Source organism: Canis lupus, chromosome 9 (genome assembly GCF_011100685.1).
Source record: "Canis lupus familiaris isolate Mischka breed German Shepherd chromosome 9, alternate assembly UU_Cfam_GSD_1.0, whole genome shotgun sequence".
In the NCBI taxonomy this organism is placed as follows: domain Eukaryota; kingdom Metazoa; phylum Chordata; class Mammalia; order Carnivora; family Canidae; genus Canis; species Canis lupus.
Window position 1 is genome coordinate 10938426 of NC_049230.1, and position 23670 is coordinate 10962095.

At 42.7% G+C, this 23670-nt stretch overlaps 1 long non-coding RNA gene across 1 annotated transcript; it reads left to right on the forward strand.

The window, feature by feature from the left end:
• The first annotated feature begins 3129 nt into the window (after positions 1 to 3129).
• LOC119873419 lies at positions 3130 to 10000 on the forward strand. The gene is made up of 2 exons (XR_005363998.1): positions 3130 to 3248; positions 8448 to 10000. It is a non-coding gene; the product is annotated as an uncharacterized LOC119873419 (long non-coding RNA).
• Positions 10001 to 23670: the final 13670 nt, after the last annotated feature.

Sequence of the window (23670 nt, forward strand, 5' to 3'; positions counted from 1 at the left end):
AGAGGATACGTACACACACAGCATGAGTTAGAAATGATTCAAAAACCTTGTGTAATTCAGGCTGAAATAACCATGTCGATTTTAGATATTTGGGTAAGGTAAAGCAAAGGTGGACTCCTATTCCTTGGATTACCTTGTTATTTAGCTTCATTCCTTCCTTCATTTGTGCATGCAGACATTGAAGAGCACTTCAAAAATCCGTATTTGGGGATGCCTGGGTGGCTCAGCGGTTGAGCTCCTGCCTTCAACCCAGGGTGTGATCCTGGAGACCTGGGATCAGGTCCCACATTGGACTCCCTGCATGGAGCCTGCTTCTCCCTCTGCCTGTGCCTCTGCCTCTGTGTGTGTGTGTGTCTCTCATGAATAAATAAATAAAATCTTTTAAAAAAAAATCTGTATTTGACAGAGGAAATGAACCTCTTTGGAAATTCACTTATTTTGTAAAGGTATAAAAGTTCTAACTTCACTATTCATTGGGGAAATGAAAACATGAAGGTGGTACATACTGGATAGTGAAATAAAATAAAGCCCTAAATCAACTATCTTTTCATATTTTATTCTATTACTATCATATTCAATTAAATCCCTGAACATGCTAATAAATATGACTTTGTTGGAAAGATGTTTTTTTTTTTATTAAAGGAATGATGGAGTCTCATTTTTATTAGCACAAAGGTAACCCATGAAAACCTGGTAGAAAATTCTGAGAAGTTTCTTCTGCTGGGAGTTCCCGCAGACTTCTTCCTGAGAAATTCCTCAGCATCTCAGCCCCCTGCTTTCTCTCTGTTTAGCCTGAAACCTTCACAAAAGCAGACACATTCAATCATTGTAGTTTTTAACCTGGTTTCTTTCTGCCACAAAATTATTCTTTCCAAAATTTATAATTTTGATAGAGACACAGGAACAAAATTACCTATTTCTTTTCCAGAAAGAGATCCCAAAGCAGAAAACAGATTGGTCATTCCTTGGTCCCCACATGACATTGTGAGAGCCACTTCCCTGCAGGGCATTTGTTAATCGGAAGCAAGGCCAGTGAAAGAGAAATCTCTACCTGGCCATTCTCTTCTTTAGAGAAATGAAACCAACTAAGTATCCAATTTTGGAGTTGAACCCAAAAAAGGAAATGCATTCTTTCCCTCCTTCTTGGGGAGCCCATTGCTGAGTGCCAAACCCGCCCACTTTATCTCTTTGATCGGCACTGTGAAATAGGTATTATTATTTCCATTTACGAACTTAGGCAACTTATTTAACCTTCTCTGAGTCTCAGCCATATAAAACAGAAAGGAGGATTAAAACTGTTCTCTCTAGTTCTAAAACCTACCTAAGAGTAAGCTCTACATTCAGTGACAAAAAAAAAAAAAAAAGCCATCCAGTGGAAAACACACACACACACACACACACACACACACACACACACACAAAAAAAAAAACAGAAATCATAAACAAAAGACTGGTAGGTGCAGCTACTTTTAAAAAAAAATTCATGCATGTAGCAACAAAAAAGACATCTTAAGACTAGAAGACAAAAGACAAACTGGGAAGATATTTGTATATCTAAGAGAAAACAAATTATATCCAGTGGAAAATTATTCTTAAGAATCAATTAGTAAAACCTAACAACCTCATGCGGGAAAAGTTGATAAATATAATAAAGATAAAATATAAACAGCTAATAAATACATGTAAGGTTTTTCAAGCTACCCAATAGCAAAGATGGTCAGTGACAAAGATTAAAACAAAGGAAACCCTCCATTGGCCAGAGTTTGAGGAAATGGAAATTTGTGTATTGAAGAAATTTGAGGTGGGTCCAGTCTTCTGCGGGATGGTCTATCAATGTAGAGCAAGACTTAACACGTGTTAAGTAATTTCACATTTAGAATTTAATTTTTTAAAGATTTATTTATTTACTTATTTGAGAGAGAGCACACAAGTGGGGGGGAGGGCAGAGAGAGAGAGAGAGAGAGACTCTCAAGCAGAATCCCCACTGAGGCGGGGCTTGATCTCATGACCCATGAGATCATGACCTGAGCTGAAAACCAAGTCTAACACTTAACCAAATGAACCACCCATGTGCCTCTCACATTTAGAATTTAAGCTGAAGAATAATGGTAGAATAAATCACTAAAAGTATAAAAAATTAGTTGTGGGACATCTGGGTGGCTCAGCGGTTGAGCGTCTGCCTTTGGCTCAGGTCGTGATCCTGGGGTCCTGGGATCGAGTCCCACATCGGGCTCCCCACAGGGAGCCTGCTTCTCCCCCTCTGCCTATGTCTCTACCTCTGTCTCTGTGTCTCTCAAACTAAATAAATTAAATCTTAAAAAAATTAGTTGAAATAATATTGATAAGAGTCCCCAAAAGGTTCATCAAGTAGTAATTGGTTGAATTATAAGAGCCCTAAAATTGTTGCCAGCATTGAAAAGAAAGCGTTGTGCTCATCCATTTTTCACTTTCATCTTTATATCTTTCTATTCTCTTTGAATTGTCTATACATATATATTCACTTCAAACTCAGGGACAGCAAACTATAATTTTCAAGCCCTTTAATACACCTGGTGCTTTACAATTTACAAAGCACTTTCCCAGATTTTATTCCACAGTAAAAACGAGGTCTCCTGTCCAATGAAAGTACCACTTCACGTGGTTTCATGCCAAAAGCAATCGTTTCACTTTGCCTGCAAATTTCTTTTAATTACTTCAAAAAAAGGAAGTAGGCAGGCGACTCAAATTCACCCAGATGTTCAAGTTCAGCAACCACGATCAAAGGGAGAGAGAGAAATGTGCTTTTCTTTTATTTCATTCCCCTTGAGCATCTTCGAGACCCTTTGAATGGACAGCTGCCTCTTCCAGGTGACCGCTCCACTTTTGCACCAGGAGGTGATGAGCTGTGCCCTGTAAAGAGTAGTCCTGCTTGCAGGACCCAGGGAGTTGAACTTGTCCGTGTCTTCCCCGGGCTCTGCTGGGCTGGCCTTTCATGTGAGCAGGAAGGAAATGACCGACAACTTTCTCGTCTTTATGGAAGGCAGACTTTATTTCCAGCTCTCAGGTCAAAAGGTGGCGGAAAGAAAACAAAACCACTAAGAGATAAAGGCTAAAAATAATGTCCCGTAGGGTGAATCAACACAGTTTGGGACTCTGAAGACAGCAACAAGGCAAGGATGTGCGTAGGGCTAAATCTGCGTCATCCTTAACAGGTGGTCGTGACCAAAATCAAAATGCCTGGACAGGAGAGGAAGAGGCTCTGCAAACAGGTGTGCTGGGGGGAAGGCGTGGGGAGGGAAGAGGAAAGAACCATTTAAACAAGCCTGGGCTTGGAGCCCAGACACTTTCCCAGCAGTCCACCTCTGGGAGAGCCCAAGGGTTGGGCATGGGCTGGGAAGGAGCTAAATTTGATTTGGGGTTTTGTGGTTTGTGTGATGCACTTTGAGTTTAAAATAGAAATCGATGTGTTTATGCAGTTGGGCTTTCTTTCTCCTTGCTTTTAATTGTCACTTTAGAAGAAATAAATCCATGATTCACAGACTAATGCCAAAAAAAAAGGGGGGGGGATTCTCATTTGGTGATTTCCTATTTTATAGGAAGCAATGGGAGAAGGGGTTTAAAAATCACACTAAATACATCCGTTATGGACTTTTGATGATGATGATGAGTATAAAGATGATTTATTTTAGTTAGAAGCACTTGCGCTTCTAGCAACTTTCCAGTTTGGACATATAGCCATCTGGGTGATCGATACACTGGTCATTATCAACCATATTTTATAGTTTAGCAAAATGAGATCAGATAAGCTAAAGGGACTTATCTTTGTAGACTGAGCTATAATAATCATACATGCACACACACACACAGGCCAGTCAGAATCATTATTTCTCTACCTGTACCATTAGGTAGACCTCCAAATTAGGTAGAGAAGGTTGGTATTAGATCTGTGGAGCATAATGCCAAAAGCAATACTCCACACAGAAGTATGAGGAAGAATCTAGCCCACCTAATTTAGTAACAGCTAGACCCCAAGGGACACCTGGGTGGCTTGGCAGTTGAACGTCTGTCTTTGGCTCGGGTCATGATCTCGGGATCCTGGGATCGAACACCTTCCCCCAGGGAGCCAGCTTCTCCCTCTGCCTATATCTCTGCCTCTCTCTTTGTGTTTCTCATGAATAAATAAAATCTTAAAAAAAAAAAAAAGCTAGACCCCATAGGGATCTGAGCATCACCACCTTACCAGGCCTTTTGGACTATCTGCTGCATAGCTCTATCAGGATGTCCCACTGGCATCATGCCTACATTTGTGAGATGGGACTGGTTATCTTTCTTTATTCCCTTTACCCCTTTCTGATCCTTCCTTCCATTTCTCTGTTAACGTCACTTTTTTTCCCCAGACTCGGGAAAAAACGAGCTCCCAATTTCTCTACCTGCCTTGCCTTCTACCTTCAACCCCCTCTCTTGCTTCATCCACTGAAATGACTCTCATATGTGTCTTTCTCATCTCCTGTTTTAGTCTATCATTTCTCCCACCCCAACAAATGAAATAATTTCTAACTTCCCACTATCTCTAGGTCTATTCCAGCTCCCATCCATCTCACATACTATTCCGGCCAATCTTTCCTTAGATATAACTAGAACACTACTCTGCTCAACATCCTTCACATGCCACAAAATAAAATCTAAACTCATAGGCCATGACAACACTAAAAGACCATTTTCCTCTAAATATACACTCTTAGTGTCCATCACACAAATCCCTACATCTCCCTTCTTTGTCCTTCAATGCCCAGTCAGATATTCACTACTGAATGAAACCTCCCTCAATTCTCTGAGCCATTAGACATCCCATTCTTCCCCTCTGTCCCCAATAGACTCAGTACCTCCCTTGCACCACTTATCACATTTCATCTTTTAAAAGAGTGCTCTGTATGTTTCCTAAGAAGTTGTAAAGCCTTTCAAGGGATGCCCTATCCTATTCATCTTTACATCTTGGAGAGTAAGAAGAAGATGGAAAGAAGAGAGAACTGAACTATCATACTCCAGAGTGTGGTCCTAACAAGCTATAACCGTAACAGACATTACGGATGGGTTTTCACAGCTACCCCGGACAGTACAACCAGTTTTCCCAAGGAGGTAATAAATTTTCACCAGGACATTTATGTCCTCTTGCCCGGTTCCCCCTGAGAACAGCTAAATTATGCCATGACCACTATAAACAATGGCTCTGGATCAGGCTATAGGCTGAAACAAAAACAGAATGTAGAGCACAAATCTAGAATTGGGATCACCAAAGAAAAGCCAAGGCAGAGGCAGGTGGAGGAGCTGGCAGGAGTGATATCTACAGGTACTGAAGCTGGAAACCTGACTTGGAATGGACAGGAGCAGACACACAAACAGGCACAAAGTCTGGAGAGGCCAGCTGTAGAGTCGGGAACAAAACAAAACCCCGGCCAGCAAGGGGGCCTGGACACCAACAAGAAGAATGGGCAAGGAGTCAAGTTCAAGCAAGCCCAAGGCCAGAGCTCCAGTATGTGCCAGCCATTACTTTCCCTCTTGCTAGATGTTTCTGAGAAGGCAGGATGCAATTCTGAATGTTATCTGACTTGGGACTTTTAGGTGGAGATTAGTGGAAGAGACAAGGATGGTGGGAGGGAAGCTGGTTCAGAAACTTCTGATAATTTATTCCTATATTCCCAAAAGCACATGGTGCAATGGAAAGCGTATAGCAAATACTCCCTTAACACTTGCCGATTACCTGTTAGATCACAGAGTCTGTCTGTTTGTTGTTCTCTTATGAGCAAAAATAAATCAAGGCTATTCATGGTCCTCTTGCTCAAACTAGCACAACAAATCAAAAAGGATTCAAAAGAAGCCAATTCCTTTGCTCAGGGCAGAGCTGAGCCCCAAGGGAGGAAGAGCACTCTGCTTCCTAAGCCTGGGTAACTGGAAATGCCACCTCTCTTTGAGAGAGTAAGCAAAGAGTCCCTGCCTATTTTAGGAGCAACATAAGAATTCTCCAAGATGTTACGATTTCAAGCAGCAGTAGAGAAGCTAGAGCAAGTACAGTCAAAACTAGATTACTTCCAGAAAGCTTCACTCCGCTCCATAAAAGTACTTAGAAAACACATTTTCTTTCCCAGATAAGAAAATTCATCATATGTCATCATCAAATTTCCCAAAAAAGTCCAAGTTATCTGTTACGAGTGTCAAAATTCAAAGCCAATTGTTCACTCCTATCAGGGCCCTTTCTGAAATCTGAAATTCCCTGATGAATTGGACCTGGCAAGATACAATCTGCCCCTGGAGGTGAGAGGACAGTGGGGTTTATCTTCAGCTATTTCCGTCTGTCCCCTTTGCTCTCTGATCCCTTGAAACCAACTCACTCTATTTCGAATGGTGTAGCCAGTAACCAAAGTCATCAGGAAAAGCCTATTTTTCATCATTTTTGAAATCTCTAATATTTAGTTTAGGATATTTTATGACATAGAAAAGCTTAGAACCTTTAAATGAAATACCTCTCAGTGTGGGTCACATTACAAGATATTTCCTTTCTGCTAAACAAGCATAAAAAACTTTAAAACCCATGAACAAAATTAATATATTTTTTAAAGATCTTATTTATTTATTCATGAGACACACACACAGAGAGGCAGAGGCATAGACAGAGGGAGAAGCAGGCTCCCTGCAGGAAGCCCAATGTGGGACTCAATCCCTGAACCCCCGGATCACGCCCTGGGCTGAAAGCAGATGCTCAACCACTGAGCCACCCAGGCGTCCCTAAAATTAATATTTCTTAACTAGGACATTTTAGTCAGTTGGTTTCGATCACTAACGTTGTGATCAAATCATTCTTCTCCATAGTAGAATTTGTTTATAATTTATTCTTTTAATGATTTTAGGAACGAAATCAACCCCTTTTACGGCTGCTCAAATGATGGGTTGTAACTGGCTATCAGTCAACTATCAGCCTCTAAAGAGGAAGGCAACACAGTCACTAAAATCCATAATCTCTATCAATACCTTTGGCTGTAAAGAATGTGTCCCTTATAAGTTTTGCCATAAACTAATGCCATAATGTGAAGTTTGCATAATTGTGCCTATTGATATGCCAAAAATTTATTAATGAAGAAATGGTGGGTATAAGAGAAGGTTCTCAGTAAAATATAAAATGTGGGTTCAAAAGTATTTTTTCCCTTACCCTTACAGAAAAGAGGGGGGGAAAGAGACAAAGGTTAATAGAATCTCACTGTCATATTCAAATATATACAAATGTCCCCTGATTGGACACACACATATCCTGCAGGGCTCTAGTGGAGCCATTTGCCTCTCAGGCTAAGTACAAGGAATACCATGGGTCAACTTAGGCAAGCGATTGCCCCAAAAATGTGTCTTCCAGGCCTAACTCTGCTGGCCAGTCAACCCATCTCAGACATTCCTGGAATATCATTTCTTCTCATCTCTGCCTGGGCAGAATATAAAACTGATAAGAGGGATCCCTGGGTGGTGCAGCAGTTTAGGGCCTGCCTTTGGCCCAGGGCGCGATCCTGGAGACCCGGGATCGAATCCCACGTCGGGCTCCCAGTGCATGGAGCCTGCTTCTCCCTCTGCCTGTGTCTCTGCCTCTCTCTCTCTGTGTGTATGACTATCATAAATAAATAAAAATTAAAAAAAAACTGATAACACACACCTGACATGCACAACATCATTCTTACCAAACAGCAGCATCACAAAAAACTAAATACCATTTGTAGAATGACTTGCACATATAGAGCATGGAATGTGACGCTGTCATTTTAGGCAAAAAGTGATTCTGGATGTCTTGACGCACAAGGAGTTTTTAGAGAAACACCTGACGTGCTACCAGCAAGTCTGAGTTCCCGCATGCAGCAGGGCACCATTTACAGAAAGCCCACATCACAAAAGAGCACAGAGGAGACCCTCTAGAAGGATGAGCAGATGGGGCTAGACTACTGGCATGGAGGGTAGCCATCAACAATGGCTTTGGGTTTATTTCTAAGTTTTCACCATGAGACACTACTGATGTATTTCCCAGATAAATGCCCTCGGTTCCCCTCCCTTCTGCCAACAAGGGTTTCTGTGTAGACACAGTAGCCTGTTTAATTATGAACTGGGCAGCTCTCAAGATGAGCCCACCAAACACCCATGTTGGGCCATCCAGTCCACATAGGACATACCACATGGACAAGAAGTCCATCTTCTTGGGAGATGTCTCTTAGCACTGAGGTCTGGTTTTTAAAAGCCACTCTTAACCTGCAGAGCCCAGAATAGTGGTTTTATCTTTTCAATCAACTTTTGTGAGAATTGTCTATTTCCATCATTTCGTCGCCCATGTTGCCCCAAGACCCTCTGGGACCCCTCTGCTCTCTGAGACTTCCTCTGCTGGCTCCCCACATCCCAGCATCTCTTTCTTGGAATTAACAAATCTTTTTTTTTTTTTTTTGTAGGTTTCCCAAGTCCCTCATGAGCTGTTGCACATAAACTGGAATTAAAAACGATGACAAAAATCTAGACCATTTTCCTTTCTCCAGTTGACCAGGCTTCTCCAGACTAGAGTGACAACGGCAATAATTTATGATGATGCTCCAAGTAAACTAATAATGCAGACCACACTAATAAAACATTGTACATCGAGAACCATGCTAATGACCACACAGTGGTCACAAAATGAACATTTTCCCTGAACTCTTCATCCAAAAACATCCCACAGCACTTGCCAGTTTTCAGATATGAAGAAGCCTTTGCCCTCTTCACCACCAACGTGCTGGCTGCTCCCAGAGAGCACAAACAGCTGAGATAGGAAGTGTGCACCTCAAACTGGAAAATAACAAATATGTGAACCAGCTTTTGAAATTCCCCTCCACCCTGGACTGGAGCCAGGACACCACGTCTTCACGCTTCCAGCCGTGCATGAAGGATGTTTGGGGACTTTTCTGATCCAAGACCCACAGGACTGTTTCATGTTGACTTCCAGGGGACAGAGCACTGAGTGAAAGCATCACTTGCCATGGTCTGACTTTTATATCTTCTTTTTAAAATTTATTTAAATGTGTCATAGCAGCTAACCACATCTGCAACTCTATTGCATCCCATTTAAGAAATAGGATAAAAGACTCAAGTCCATCATTTTGTATTTTTTTTTCTAAGTAAGGATTTAAATTATCAACTTGAAACAGAAAGAATCTACAAGTCTGCAACTGAGTATTATTCAAAGACAGGTAAAAGCAGGGAATACCACCAAACCTGACAACTCACCGTACATGAGCTTATCAATACAAAGACACCTGGTCGATTCTAAAGGGCTCTGCAAACATAAGAAATGATTTTCAAGGCTATCATAAAAGGTCTCACAAGGACTTTGACCTACGCATATTGTATAGCACCGAGTGGAGTTTTGGCAGCACACACAATATTTTTGTGATTATTACTCACTGTTATTAATACAAATAATTGACGTAACAGCTGTTCGTGGGCCAAACACTCATGTTTGATATGGAGCTACCAGAAAGGACTTCCAAATTTTCTCAGCCTGCTTCCTCTTCCCCTCCCCCTGGGACCCCAAAGCCACACAGGATGACTCAAGGAGATCACGTGTCTGTGGCATTTTGTGTGTCTGTGCGAACCAGCATGCGTAGACATCATGCTCTCCTTTGAGGGATTTGCACTAAAAAGATGGTAAGGAAGGGGCAAAGCTGAATGTCAGAGGTGACTTCCAATCAGGATATCCCACCTGGAAGCCAGCCAGCTTCCGCTCCTTTGAATTCGGCAAGAAAAAGACTTGACCTTTCTTACAAATCAACCTACAAGCCCTTAGGCACGGCCACCGGCCACCGTGGGGTCTGTCTTGACTCTGACTCGAAATCATTTGGTAACAAGTGAATTCCTGAAACTGACCTCCGTTTGGCAACAAGGTCTGAACATTCAAAGCTGCTTAGTCATTCCCCTTTAAAAATTCACTTAAAAAATAAATTAATTAAAAATAAAAATTCACCTTGAAGTATTTCTCGAATGATTACTCTCAGGAGTCCAGCCAGAACCTGGACAATGTCCTATGTTGCTGATGAGAGGTTATGTGGGGTAAGACATTTTAAAAAAGTAGTTTTGCCTTATTTGATAACACATGTTATATACTTACATGCTACTGAAGATGCTCTTGACATAGAAATCCTGTCTCTAGGAATTTAACCCAGGAAGCATTTGTAGTGTCACAGAGAATCGGCTACAGAAACAACTTTTATAAAATAGTCAAGAGGAAGGAAAAATTGAAAAACGGACCCCTGACAGACCCAAGAATAGTGGCCAGTCACATGAATGAGGGACTATTCATGTATGTGTCTGCTCTGCTGTTGTTAAGGAATGGGAATACTTAAAAGGAATAAAAGCAAAAATGTCCCCATTTTTAGAAACGTATATATTTTGTAAATTGTATGCATTATGTAGGTTGAGATATTGTGAGTCTTGGATGTGGACAGGAGAGAAAAAAAAATGCCTATGTGCACATGCACACACGCACACACACAGAAAGTCAATACCCCAAAATGGTAACAATAGAGATGATATCTGAATGCTCGGGTTGTAGGGACTTATCTACATTTTCTACCTCATTTTTGAGGTAAAAAAAAAAAAAAAATCTCATTTTTGCCATAATTTTTTTTTAATTATGTTAAAAATCAGCAACCCAGGGAAACAGAGGACTGTTTATGTTTGGGTTTGCTTTGGTTGTTGACATCGTTGATTTTTTTTTTCATTGTTTCTGGTTCTTGTTTATGTTTTGTCTGTTTGCTTGTGGTTTACAGGTCAGGCTATTAAAATACGAGTAACTTCATAGGCAAAAGGGATGTCTCCTGAATAGATTTCCAGATCGTCCTGGTTTGAATGCCTTCCTGCTGACCTGATGAAGCTCATGCTCTCTTACCTGCCTTGGGGACAGGATACAACCTCAGGCTGCAGGTGAGGTCGACAGGATGAAGGGTGGAGAGTGGACCAGTGAGAAGATAAGGAAAGTGTGTCAGAGTGGTGGTGGTCCCCACACAGCCCTCAGATTCCATGACTCTACCTCCTTCATGCCATTAGGACGAGATCCTTTTTCTGCCACTCCCAGGGGGCCTGGGGGTGACTCTGTGAAGATGCACATGCACACATTTTTTCATTTGCCAAAGGAGCATGAAACATCACCCAGCCGTGGAGCAGATGGCCTCCAGCTACCATCGTGTCATGCAACTTGAGACCAACCCTTCTACCCGAAAAATTCATCCTCACCACGGGAAGGATGTACTATCCTAACCTGTCCTTTTCTTCCTTTATGTCATTTTTTCCTTTTAGGTCACTTCCAAAATAGGAAGGTAAATACATGTTTTAAATCACCAGTGGCAGTGTCTTAAATTATGTCATCTCTTAAAGAAGAAGGAGAAGGAGGAGATGAGGAGGAGGAGTCAAGGAAGGGAAGGGAACGGAAGAAGAGAGGAAGGAGTAAAAGACAAGGAAAAGAATGTCAGTCATTATCTTTCGGGTTCCCTTGCCACGGACATTCCACCTGTGAAGGCTGCTTCTTGCTGTGGGACGTGCTCTCAAGCACTTCTGGCAGTTTCGGGGAGAGCCACACAGACACATTTCTGATTAAACAAATGTTCTGTTTTGACTTATTTATTCAGCAAGGACTTGTTCCCATGGCAAAGGCGGACCTAAAAATCATCTTTGTAAAGATGTAAAGTGCATCACTGCATGTTTAAAATTAAAGCTCAGGGGGAAGGGGAGGTACCTGGGTGGCTCAGTGGTTGAGCACCTGCCTTCAGCTCAGGTCATGATCCTGGGATCTGGGATTGAGTCCTTCATCAGGCTCCCCACAGGGAGCCTGCTTCCCCCTCTGCCTCTGTCTCTGCTTCTCTCTGTGTGTCTCTCATGAATAAATAAAATCCTTAAAAATTAAATTAAATTAAATTAAATCCCAAAGGCCTGAGTGGTTCAGTCCCTTAAGTGTCTGCCTTCGGCTCAAGTCATGATCTCAGGGTCCTGGGATCGAGTCTCACAACAGGCTCCCTGCTCAACAGGGAGAACCTGCTTCTCTCTCTCCCTCTGCTGCTTCCCGTTTATGCTCTCTCTCTCTCTCTCTCTCTGTCAAATAAATCAGCAAAATCTTTTTAAAAATTAAATTAAAGGCCCTATGTGAGAAGAGAGGCTGTTATTCCACAGTTGATCAGATATGAGTGGAAGCACATTTATTCAAAGCATAACTTACATATTTTCCTCTATCTATTCCCTATACATAGTTGGCACAATTCCTTCCCATGTACTTAAATCATCACAAGTGATGTAAAATTTACCAAATAGGATGTTTCATAGAAGTTTCCTTTGCAGGTATATAAAACCAAAAGAAACATCATAGAGCTCTTCTGCAGAGCATACTCCTGGCTCTAGGGTAGACTCACGAATGGAGAAACTGCTTAGGCAAACCAGAGGCGTTTGACCCCAAACCCACCTCCCTCCCTGACCACCACATTCCATCAGACCCCTTGCTTCCTGGACAGACAAATGCACAGAAAGCCAATTTGTTTCTCAAGGCCCATCCTCGAAAAGAACGAAGAGAATCCACTGATAATTCTCCCCAAACCTCAAGCAAGTCAGGGTCAAGGGCATGGAAGAGCTAAATAAATAAATTTATATTTAGGATGTAAATGAATACTACTTTTAAATACAATTGATAAAGTCAACAAAAATTCAGAAGATATTTTAGGGGCCTTTTCGATGGAGCCCTAAACTTTTGAGCTGGATCTTGGCAGCCACATGTCTTTGAGCACGGTCCACAGTAGAGCATTTACCACCATCACCCCCTTTGCGTCTGCGATGCCCGTGGCTAGAAACCTCCACAGCTGCCTGGGTGACATCTGAAACTGGCCCCGAACACAGAGGGACAGAGAGGCAGGCCACTCCAAATGGGCAGCTGGTGGTTATAAGAAGCAAGGGGACTTGGGATGCCCGGGGGGCTCCGTGGTTGAGCATCTGCCTTCGGCCCAGGGCCTGATCTCAGGGTCCTGGGATTGAGTCCTGCCTCTGGCTCCCCACAGGGAGCCTGCTTCTCCCTCTTCCTGTGTCTCCGCCTCTCGATCTGTGTCTCTCATGAATAAATGAAGGAAATCTTTAAAAAAAACTTTTTTTTTTTTTTTTTTTAAGAAGCAAGAGCACTCACTTACAGAGGCTCATCCTGGGTGCCACCAGAATCTTAAGCATTTTCAGGAAGACCTTGGAGGGGTTCCCCCACACACACACACCATCTCTCTCTGGATTGCGTCCTGGAGAAGGGCTCCCACGTGGAGCAGGGCCGGAAGGAGGGTACCTGGTACATTTCAAGGTCGTTGAGGGGTGAGGAGCTGCCCTTGGCCCCGCCCAGCTCCGGGTCACCCTGAGGTCACATCCTCTCCAACAGATGCTCCTACTCTTCCTACCATTAGGGTCTGAGAGCAGCTTTTATTCATTTGGGGGCACATCAGTTGTTATCAAATACTTTTTGAAAATAAATAGGTTACTACAGGAAATGTCTTGTATCATCTCCGTAATATTTTCTCAGGGGATAAGAGCGAGCCCACATAAGGTTAGCGGCCCTTCTGTTTGAGGTTTTGTGCTTTTCATCTTTCTCATGGAGAATCTTCTGATTTAAAATAACAAAGACTTTCTGGATGATCAAACTGCTTTAACCAGAGGAGTTCTTTGTTTCATTTTTTGTTTGTATGTTTGCATTTTGTTTTTCATTTAAAAAGGACACTTAGGGGGCTCCTGGGTGGCTTAGTGGGTTGAGTGTTGGACTATTAGTTTTGGCTCAGATCATGATCTTAGGGTCCTGGGATCCAGCCCTGTGATGGGCTCTGTGCTCAGCAGGGCTTCTGCTTGAAGATTGTCTCCCTTTCCCTCTGCTCCTCCCCTGCTGCAAGCTCGCTTGCACGCTCTCGCTCTCTCTCAAATAAATAAATCTTTAAAAATAAAATAAGACAAAACATACACTCAGTGTGGTTCTCAAATATATAAGGCAAGTGGCATGTGTCTCTAAGCCTGTGAGGGCGGAAAGAGGGACATTGCCTCCTTTGATGGGAAGAGAGGACCACATGGCACCATCTTGAGAGACCAAGTGGAGCCCATTCTGTGAGATTACGTATTCCTCCTCACAAAGACTTAAAGACTCAGGCACATCTTCGGATCCCAGACGACCACATATCATTTTACTCTAGACAAGTCCACTCATTCCAACAAGCACCTGTTCCCATAGTCAGGGATTACACTGGATAAAGTGGGAGATGCACAAATGCACGGGATCATGAGTTGAGTGTGTGTTGCCCTAGACTCACCCCTGGTTGAGCCTGGTCTGGGTTTGAGATAGGAGAGTAGCACGTTCTTCCTTGGTGATTGCAAGAAAGCCTTCCCCTCCTCTCCCGTCCCTCCCTCTCCCCTCCTCTCCCCATGCCCTTTAGGAGTCTGGTGAGCACATGGGGGAAGATCTATGATTCCGTCCTGTGCTGGCCTATCAGACCACGGAGTCATTTTCAACAACCACCAGGTAACCTCAGGTAATAACACAGGAGGGGAGGGGACATGACCGTGGTCTCCCCCACCCAAGTGCGGTGGAAAGTACATGGGGCTTGGAATCCAGACCTGGGTGGAAATCCCAGTCCTTCCACTTGATCCATGATGTTAACCAGCTGATTAGCATTCTAGAATCTCTGAAGCTCCTGGACCCTAAAACTGGGAGGAAATAAACCTAGTTCTCACAGTGCTTGTGTGACTTCGGCGAGATAACAGCTAATCAGATTCGTCAAGAAATACTGGGCATGGCCACGTGCCACTCATTCCTTCTAAGGATTTCTTGTCCCTACTGAGTTAATTGAATTCTCGCCGCAGGTCAGGCGCTAGGCTAAGTGGGTGACATACATTCTCTTACTGGATCTCTGAAATGACTTCTCTGGTACCATCCTCGTGTCACCAGGAAAGGTCACACCTCAAGGTTACAAAATCTGCCCAAGGTTAACAATTGCACCAGATGGAACTCTGCCAATCATAGCCGAGTTTTCCCGGGACCCTGAACTCCCCTGCGTTTTGTAAGGCTCCCTGCCCAGTAGAGCCTACTAATTAGTGAGTGAGTATTTACTACTTTTTCTGAAGAGAGGCTTTTCCCCCATATTAAAAAAAATGAAGCCTCATTGACACTTTACCCTATTGTTATTCTTCCCTGAAATGCAGGAAAAAAATCTTAACAGGGGAAGATTAAGATCTGCTGGGAAGTACAGTGAGCAACTGCCAGGTTTTAGCTCACTGTGGGCCAATCACCAGCAGCCCTTTTTAAGAAATACCTAGAAAGTTGGTGTCTCATATATTCAGTTAGGAATATACTCTAGGAAGCAGAGTCCCCCCGCCCCCACCCCCGTCTCACTGTATTTATTTATTTATTTATTTATTTATTTATTTATTTATTTACTTTGAAGATCTTATTTATTTCAGAGAGAGGGAAGGAGAGCACAAGTGGAGGGTAGGGGCAGAGGGAGAAGCAGTCTCCCCACTAAGCAGGGAGCTGGATTGCAGGATTTGATCCCAGGACCCTGGGATCACGACCTGAGCTGAAGGCAGACTCTCAACAGACTGAGTCACCCAGGTGCCCCATGCTCACTGTGCTTGACCTAGGAGTGCCTGTGCTGGAGGATGGCTCAACCCCAGGTCCTTCCAGTAGTGCTTCCACTTGCCTTCATCACACCCCTGGAGTGGTTAGCAGAATATTGCTGCCTTGGCGGCTATGGGGGAATTCAGTGTATTTTGCTGCCTCCTTGTGGTCACCTTAAAATTTCCCTCTTTAAGAGCCCCCTAACCTGGATTAAAATTTTCCAAGTAAAATTCCTCCTTTCAGAGGACTAAGTGTGCATTCTTTGTACCATTGTCATCGATGTAAAAAAAAAAAAAAAAAAAGTATACGTACTAATGCACTGATTTTTAACAGCTGTGACTGATACAGTGATGATGGAATTCTCAACTGCATGTGAAAGGAATCTTCTGACCTAAATGTCCGCAGCCTCAAGTTCTTTCTTTTCTCCAGAGTTTAGTATTGGAGTTGGATCATTCAGCCTATTATCCACATAAACAGACCTTTATGAACTTCTAAACATTATAAACTTATCATTATGTTATCTGCTTTTTATGAAAATGTTAGGAAATCTCAGTATTTTAAATAGAGAGTGAAGACTCAAGAGAGAATCAATGAGTCGTTTTAAAATAGTTTGCTCATGGGGGCACCTAGGTGGCTCAGTTGGTTAAGTGTCTGGCTCTTTGATTCTGCTGGGTAGTGATCTCAGGGTTATGGGATAGAGCTCCACACTGCTGGGCTCCACACTCACCTCTGGATCTGCTTGAGACTCTCTCCCCCTTCCTCTCCTCTCCACCTGCTTATGCTCACATTCTCTCTCTCTCTCTCTCTCTCTCTTTCTCGTAAATAAGATCTTAAATGAAATGAAATAATAATGAAGTGAAATTTAAAAGTTTGCTCATCAGTGCTGTGGAAATCCTCAGAACACAACCATCCATCTTGAGAGGTTGACAAGAAAGGAGGGTGGAACAAGTAAAATATGACAAAATATGTGAACTGATCAAAATATGTTGAAAAATTTAAGAGGACTCTTTTTTACCAACTAGTTTAAAATCAAGTTAGTTCATTTGAACATTTGCCAACCTCTCTCCTAAGACCTTAATGCTTATTGATCCCCAGAATATATCCTAACATTAATAGGGGATGTTTTTTCCCAAGAAACACCGAACACATTTAAAAATAAATATTTTATGGAGTATAATTGCATGTGATAAAATATCAATGATCAGACATTGAAAATGATTTTTTTTTGTCCTTCGGTTGATCCCACTCCTGTCAAAATTTATTCTCTTCACCCGCACTTACACTAAAAGTGAGCAAACTCTTTAATTTGGGGGATAAGTTGCCTTTGGATCAGCACCAGTCTTGCAGGGCATATTTAATATAAGCCCCATACATAGTGCATAAGGAGACCTTGTTTTGCTTTGTGGAAACGTATATGAGGATATTTGGGTGTTAATGAGTTAAAATGATTTCATTATGTGGTCTGGATAGGACACCGGGCACGTTACTAAAATTCATAATAAATATTGTACTCTCTATGAAAATTGCATTTCTTTTCATAGGAATAAAACAACAGATTTTTTTCATCCTTTTAGGGTTCAGGATTTTTTTTTGGAGGGGGGTGCCTTCGCTGCTATGGATCCTCTCAGAAAAAGGTACGTCCATGCACAATCTTGCAATTAGTCCTATGAAGTTCACAGCCCCTTTGAAGCCATCCGTAGGTCCCAAAGCACCCATAACAGCTTAATCTGATCATTTCCAGAGCTGTCCGTTCAGCACCAAAGAGGCCCCTCATGTTGTTGGAAAGAATGCAAGCCCACCCAGCCTGAGGAAGAAAGTAGATTTCCATTACTGTTAGGGAGTGAGAGAGATGTACAGGGCTGAGTATCTGGCATGTGATTCACTGGATGGCATGTTTGAGTTTCATTCAGCATTTCAGGGTTTTAAAGCAGTCATATTACCCCATTCACAGAAATAGGGTAATGAAAATTATGTAGATTTTATGGTATAGACATTATTGCTGGCGATATTGCTGGTTCACCAATACAAATTCACTTTTTTTTTTTTTGAGAATGTGCTACACTCTTATAAATTATCGAAATCCTGGTATCTTACCAAAGATGGTTTTACAATTTGAAATGGATACAGTTCTCTGATGACAATACATTGAGATGGCTATGCCGCGTCCTAGGAGCTTGATAATTTCTTCCCCCCAAAGACCTAATTCTTTGGGTCAGGGAGAGAAATTTGCTGAATTTGCTGAATTGTTGCCAAACATTAGGATTATCAACTATTAGATATACATTAAAAAAAAAACTGACCACTGACCTTTGAAATGTATTGGAAAGAACTGAAGCACCGCTCTGTGTGCTGTTCATTGTCTACAAATCAGTTTTTTTCCTAAGCTGCCTAGAAGCCATAGCATAAACTGTTCTTTCCCCCTGAAATGTGTGCTAACACCCAAAAGACAATGCAGAGCTTCCCTGTGTTCGCTCCTGTAAGGAAAAAATGGGAAATCCGCATTACTGGTCCATGTGTATTATGCATCTGAAAATATTTCCGTCTGCTTCTAAAGTTTCCATAAGAGAATGCCAGAAAGTCTTTTACAGATTAACAAGAGGGTAAAAGGAGAATTTCAACGGAGCTTTTCCCGACCACATCTTCCCACCTCTCCCTGCCTGCCACCCCACGCACACCTAGTCGGTGTGGGCCATCCTTGAGCTCCGAACAAGCTCTCCATCCACATGCAAAAGACATTAACTTGACATTTTCCGTAACTTCCCCGACCACAGGAGACATTCATTTACTAAATGTCAGACTATATAGGACATAGAAGATTTTTCCCACATTCATCAGGACGGGCTTGTGTATTTAAGGAGGTGGAGCCTCACCCCCACCCAGATTTTCCAATCTGATGTTAGAAAATGTTGCCATTTTGTGGCAATGTCTTTATTTTAAAAAAGACTTTATTTATTTATTCCTGAGAGACACAGAGAGAAAGGCAGAGACACAGGTAGAGGGAGAAGCTGGCTCCATACAGGGAGCCTGACGTGGGACTCGATCCCAGGACCCTAGGATCACAACCTGGGCTAAAGGGAGATGCTCAACTGCTGAGCCACCCAGGCGTCCCTAGGCTTTGTCTCTGATATGGCCCTAAAAGAGTCCATCTCTCTTTCTTTCTCGAATTGGGGAATGAAAGTAGTTCACGTACTCTACGGGCACTGGTTTCAAGAAGAGGGCCTGGTTTTTCACATGCCATCTGAATGGCAGGGACAGAGTTGCCTACTAACAAACCCCAGGTTCCAAGGCATAATGCCACCGTGCAAGGTGGCGGTCCCCATCCTAGACAGTTCTTATGAAAAGCCTGAAAATGAAGAACAAATTATCTGCAAGCTTATCCTCCCAAGCCCCTTGCTTACAGCATGGAATCAACCACCGCCTCTACCTGGGGAAACAGAAGCTCCTGTCATTGCTTCAAGCCCAAGATTATGGGTTCTGGTTCCTAGCCCCTCGCTCCTCTACTTTTTCTTAGTTGGATCCACCAGTCCCTCTCACCTCAAGGCTCAGTCTTACCCACTGAGTCCCTCACCTCTGGCTCCCCTGCAGCCCTTCACGCTGGGGAGGTGGGTGACAGCCCTGGTCCTAGACCTGGTGTTCTCCTACCATGACTGCTGAGTTACTGGGTGACCTTTCTCTGACCCTCAGCCCCAGAGTCACCTTCACTGTCATGCTTCAATGAGATGAAGAACACAGGGACTGTGTTCCAGCTCAGTTCACCTGGGCTGCCTACTGTTCTCCTCCATCTCTTTGAGACTGGCCCACCCAGTCTTTGTACATCTCTTCCCTCACCCCTGACCAGGACCCAACTCTCTATACTGCTCTCTCCGTAGCCAAATCAAGAGCCACCTGAAAAGCCAGCCCAACTGCTCAAGTCCTGGTGGTCTGCCCATAGGCCCATTGGGAAAACCCACACCCTCATCCTACCCTTTGCAGCCTGACTGGGGGACCAGGCCTGGGCCTTCTGGAGCTCCATCTTAGCTCGACCTTCTCTGGACCACACAGGGTACCAGGGTCCTGGTTTTCTGCAACTCCTAAAATCGGCCCATTTAAAACATTTTGTTTCCTTGGCAGATGAGAGAATGGGAAAATTGTTCTCAGGGTCAAGTGTGTTAGAAAACATTTTCTTGGGTTTAATGCAAACCTAAAAGTTATACAATAGGGACAGGCCCATTCTGTAAAGAGGTTTAGCACCTCCACGGCTTAGCTGCATAAATTTGGGGGAGTTTCTGCACTTCTGAATCTCCATTTGGGCTTTGAAACCTCAGGAGCTTGCCAGGTGAGATCTGAAAACGGCCCCACACACAGAGGGCCAGGAGAGATGAAAGACACAGGCAGGCCACTCCAGACTGGCCGGTGGCAGGTTCAAGAAGCAAAGGGACTTACTTCCAAGGCTTGAAATGGGTGCCACCAATTTGGAATAGGTCTCTGAAACTGTTACCAGAATCTTAAAGGTTTATATGGAGACTTTAATGAGGTTCTGACACATATCATCTCCCTCAAGGCTGCGTCCTTGAAAATGGCTCCCACTCTGGGCCCCAGGAGTGAGGTGGGCAGGGGGATCTGGAGGAGGGGTGGTGTGGGGAACGGAACATACATTTAAAGGACAGGAGGGGTGAGGAGCCTCTGACTGCCAGGGGCCAGCTCACAGGTCAGTCAACAGTCCCATCCCCTTGGTGACCTCTTTCACCACCATTTCTCCCACTGTGAAATGGGAGCAGATAGTGCAGGCCCGCTTGACATTTTGCCAGGATTGAATGAAACGATGCTACATCATTACTGTTGTTCTTGTCTCAGATATGTATCCTTTTAAAGCAAGATGACATGCTTTCTTACTGATATTTTTAATTTATAAAACTTACATAAAACTGTCATATATTGCACTTACTGCATGCACTCCTCACCTGCGATGGGCCTGTATTAGCTGGAACACTCGCATGTGGGAACCATGTCCTCACATGGCATGGGGCTGTGAGTTGAGGTCACCAAATGCAAAATGAGGGCTGTATGCCAGACAGGCTGCTAGATTTTTTCCTTCATTCTTTTTTTCTTAAGATTTATTTATTCATTTCAGAGAGAAAGAGAGAAAGAAAGCATGCAAGGGGGAGGGAGAGAGGGAGAGAGATACTTAAGCAGACTCCAAGCAGAGCGAGGAGCCCGACTTGGGGGCTCCATCTCACAATCCCAAGATCATAACCTGAGCTGAAATCAAGAATCAGATGCTTAACCGACAGAACCACCCAGGTGCTTCTATTTTCTCTTTTTGAGGTAGGAAACTGGGTCTTAGAATGAGCTGAGATTCAAACCCAGTTCTGAACAGCATCAAAGACCACTTGCTTTCCATGGACATATGTCTGGTGCTTTCTCAAAGAATAAAGTAGAATGACAAACTATATGTGTTTTTAAAGTCTCAGTCCATAGAGAATACCTTCTTAGGTATTTGAGAAATTACAAAGACATTTTTACTTAAAATTATTTTTGTTTTGGGGCACCTGGTGGCTCAGTGGTTGAGCATGTGCCTTCAGCTCAGGTCTTGATCCCGGGTTCCTGGGATCAAGTCCCACATCGGGCTCCCTGCGAGAAGCCTATTTTTCCCTCTGCCTGTGTGTCTGCCTCTCTCTGTGTCTCTCATGAATAAATAAGATCTTTTAAAAAATTATTTTTGTTTTTAGTATTTATATTTCAGCAGCCTAGAGTATTGTATTATCTGTTGTCTACTCTTTGTAAAAAAAAAAAATCAAGTATGGAAGTCTGCTCTCTTCTTTTGATATCTTATTTTCAATCTTAAATCCCCTGAAATTTTCTTTCACTATATATTGGATTTTCTATCTCAAAAGTGGTCATGTCACTGTTTTAATCTCAGAAAGCAGGGTCTGCAGAAGCAAAAGGTGTTGGTTTTATCACTTTGTGAGTGGTAAGCAAAGATTTTAATCTGATACTTAAACCAAAAATTATGAGCATTTGTTTGTGACATTGACATATGGCTCTGGTGTAGAGTCCTGCACATTCAGCCCAACAACAGCTTCATTATTGTGATGGGTTAGGGTAGGTGGCCTAAAATACCTTCATATTTGAAGTTGCCTGCTTATCTTTCCTTTATATACACTTCTGCTGAAATTTCTTTGGTTGAAAAAGATTTTGTTCAGAGGACTATATTAGGGAAACAGTATCGAGTGATAATGCAGCTGTCATGGGGCTAAATGCTCTATAGCAACATTCCACTGAATCTGCAGAAGGTCCTATTATTGGGGCACCTAGGTTGGTTAAGCGTCTGACTCTTGGTTTCAGCTCAGGTCATGATCTCAGAGGTCGTGAGATCGAGCCTCAGGTTGGGCTCCGCACTCAACGTGGAGTATGCTTAAAGATTCTCTCTCTCCCTCTGCTATCTTTCTCTTTCTCTCTCTCAAATATATAAATAAATCCTTTAAAAAAATAAAGTAGGTCCTGTTATTATTTCCATTTGAAGAAGGAATAAATCGAGCGACAGAGAGTTGAAGACATGTGTCCAAGGTCACACATGGTGCAGCCAGGATTTCAAACAGCCTATGTGGCTCTGGACTGGATCCATCTTCCTACTTTCCATACAGACTCAAGCTCCGTCTCATGCTCCCTTCCAATACTTAAAAATAATTCCTCACCCATTTTATTAGCATTATCAAATCATATTTCAACTCACATTATCCTGCAAAAGTATGTCATGAATCATAGATATTTTTGTACACAAACATAATTTTCAGATAAGCTAAATTAAAACTCACTGGCTCCTTAATTTCTCGAGAAATTGCTTACATAATGAACAGAATTCGTGTTCTTTGCTATTGGCAGACATTGCCATTTGCCCTAGGTTTGTGGCTTGAAACAAATCCAATCTATTCTTCCTTATGAGCTATAGTTTAGGGAATTGGAGGCTTTGGCATATCGGTATTTATGTTTATCTCCAGCAGTGACTCATTTGATTCCAGCGAACGAGTCCCAAAAGCCAACCAGCTCAAGGAGCGGGTGGCCCATCCAAAGATCACTATCTGACTAGTGAGACCAATTTAGCCACTTTATGGTGGAAGTTGTGAATTGCTCAGAAGTTTTCTAAAGCACACAATGTCACTGGCTTGACTTCCTGGCTGACAAATTGGAGGAGCCAAGAGAGATGGCATGCTCTCGATAAACAGTTCTGCAGCTGTTGAAAAGGTCAAGTGGTTTAGCAAGTTCTTGTCTAAGAACAGTTCTTTGCCTCCCAGTCCATGGGGTCACTCCAGATCAGGGGAAAGCTGATTGCTCTTAACCAAGCTGAGCATTCTTAGGCAAGTAGCATTAAGTTCTGAGTCTGCCTCATGTCCTTCCTTACGGGCCAGAGAGCCACCACTTGCCAAGGAGGTTTCTGGCCGGACTGGCAGTGCAAGGAAACCCAAGGTGAGGTGCCTCACGGCCCAGATAATACCAGGAAGTCACTGAATTTGGAAAGAGGAAGCACTAGGTCATACTCTAAGCTTTATAGTCACTACCTCCTAAGCTCCATCACTACAAAGTCTACACAATGTTCTGCATCCCTAAAGCAGCATTCCATTTGGAATCTCTAAGACACTTTACAGATGTAAGGTATTCAAGTGTAAGAGTCATTTTTTTTTTTCCTTTAGGAGACTGTTTTTCAATAATCTTGCAATGAAGTCTGAAAGGAAATTGTATTGAACCAAACATCAGAATATGTATATATTAAATATATACTAATACACCTGACATAAATAATATATATTTAATGAATAAATATATATTCAATATACCTGAACACATATAGTCCTCCATCCAATATAGACTTTCTACTATATAAATCTGATTATCACTTCCAGAGGCATCTTTTGTCTATCACATGGAGTTAATGTTGAAAGAATTACATCTGAGGTCTGACCATTGAAACTCCAAAATTGGGTGACATGGACAGATGGCCACTTCTCTGATTATCATGTGAATGTGAGTCACCTGGGGGTAGTGTTGCACTCCAGGCT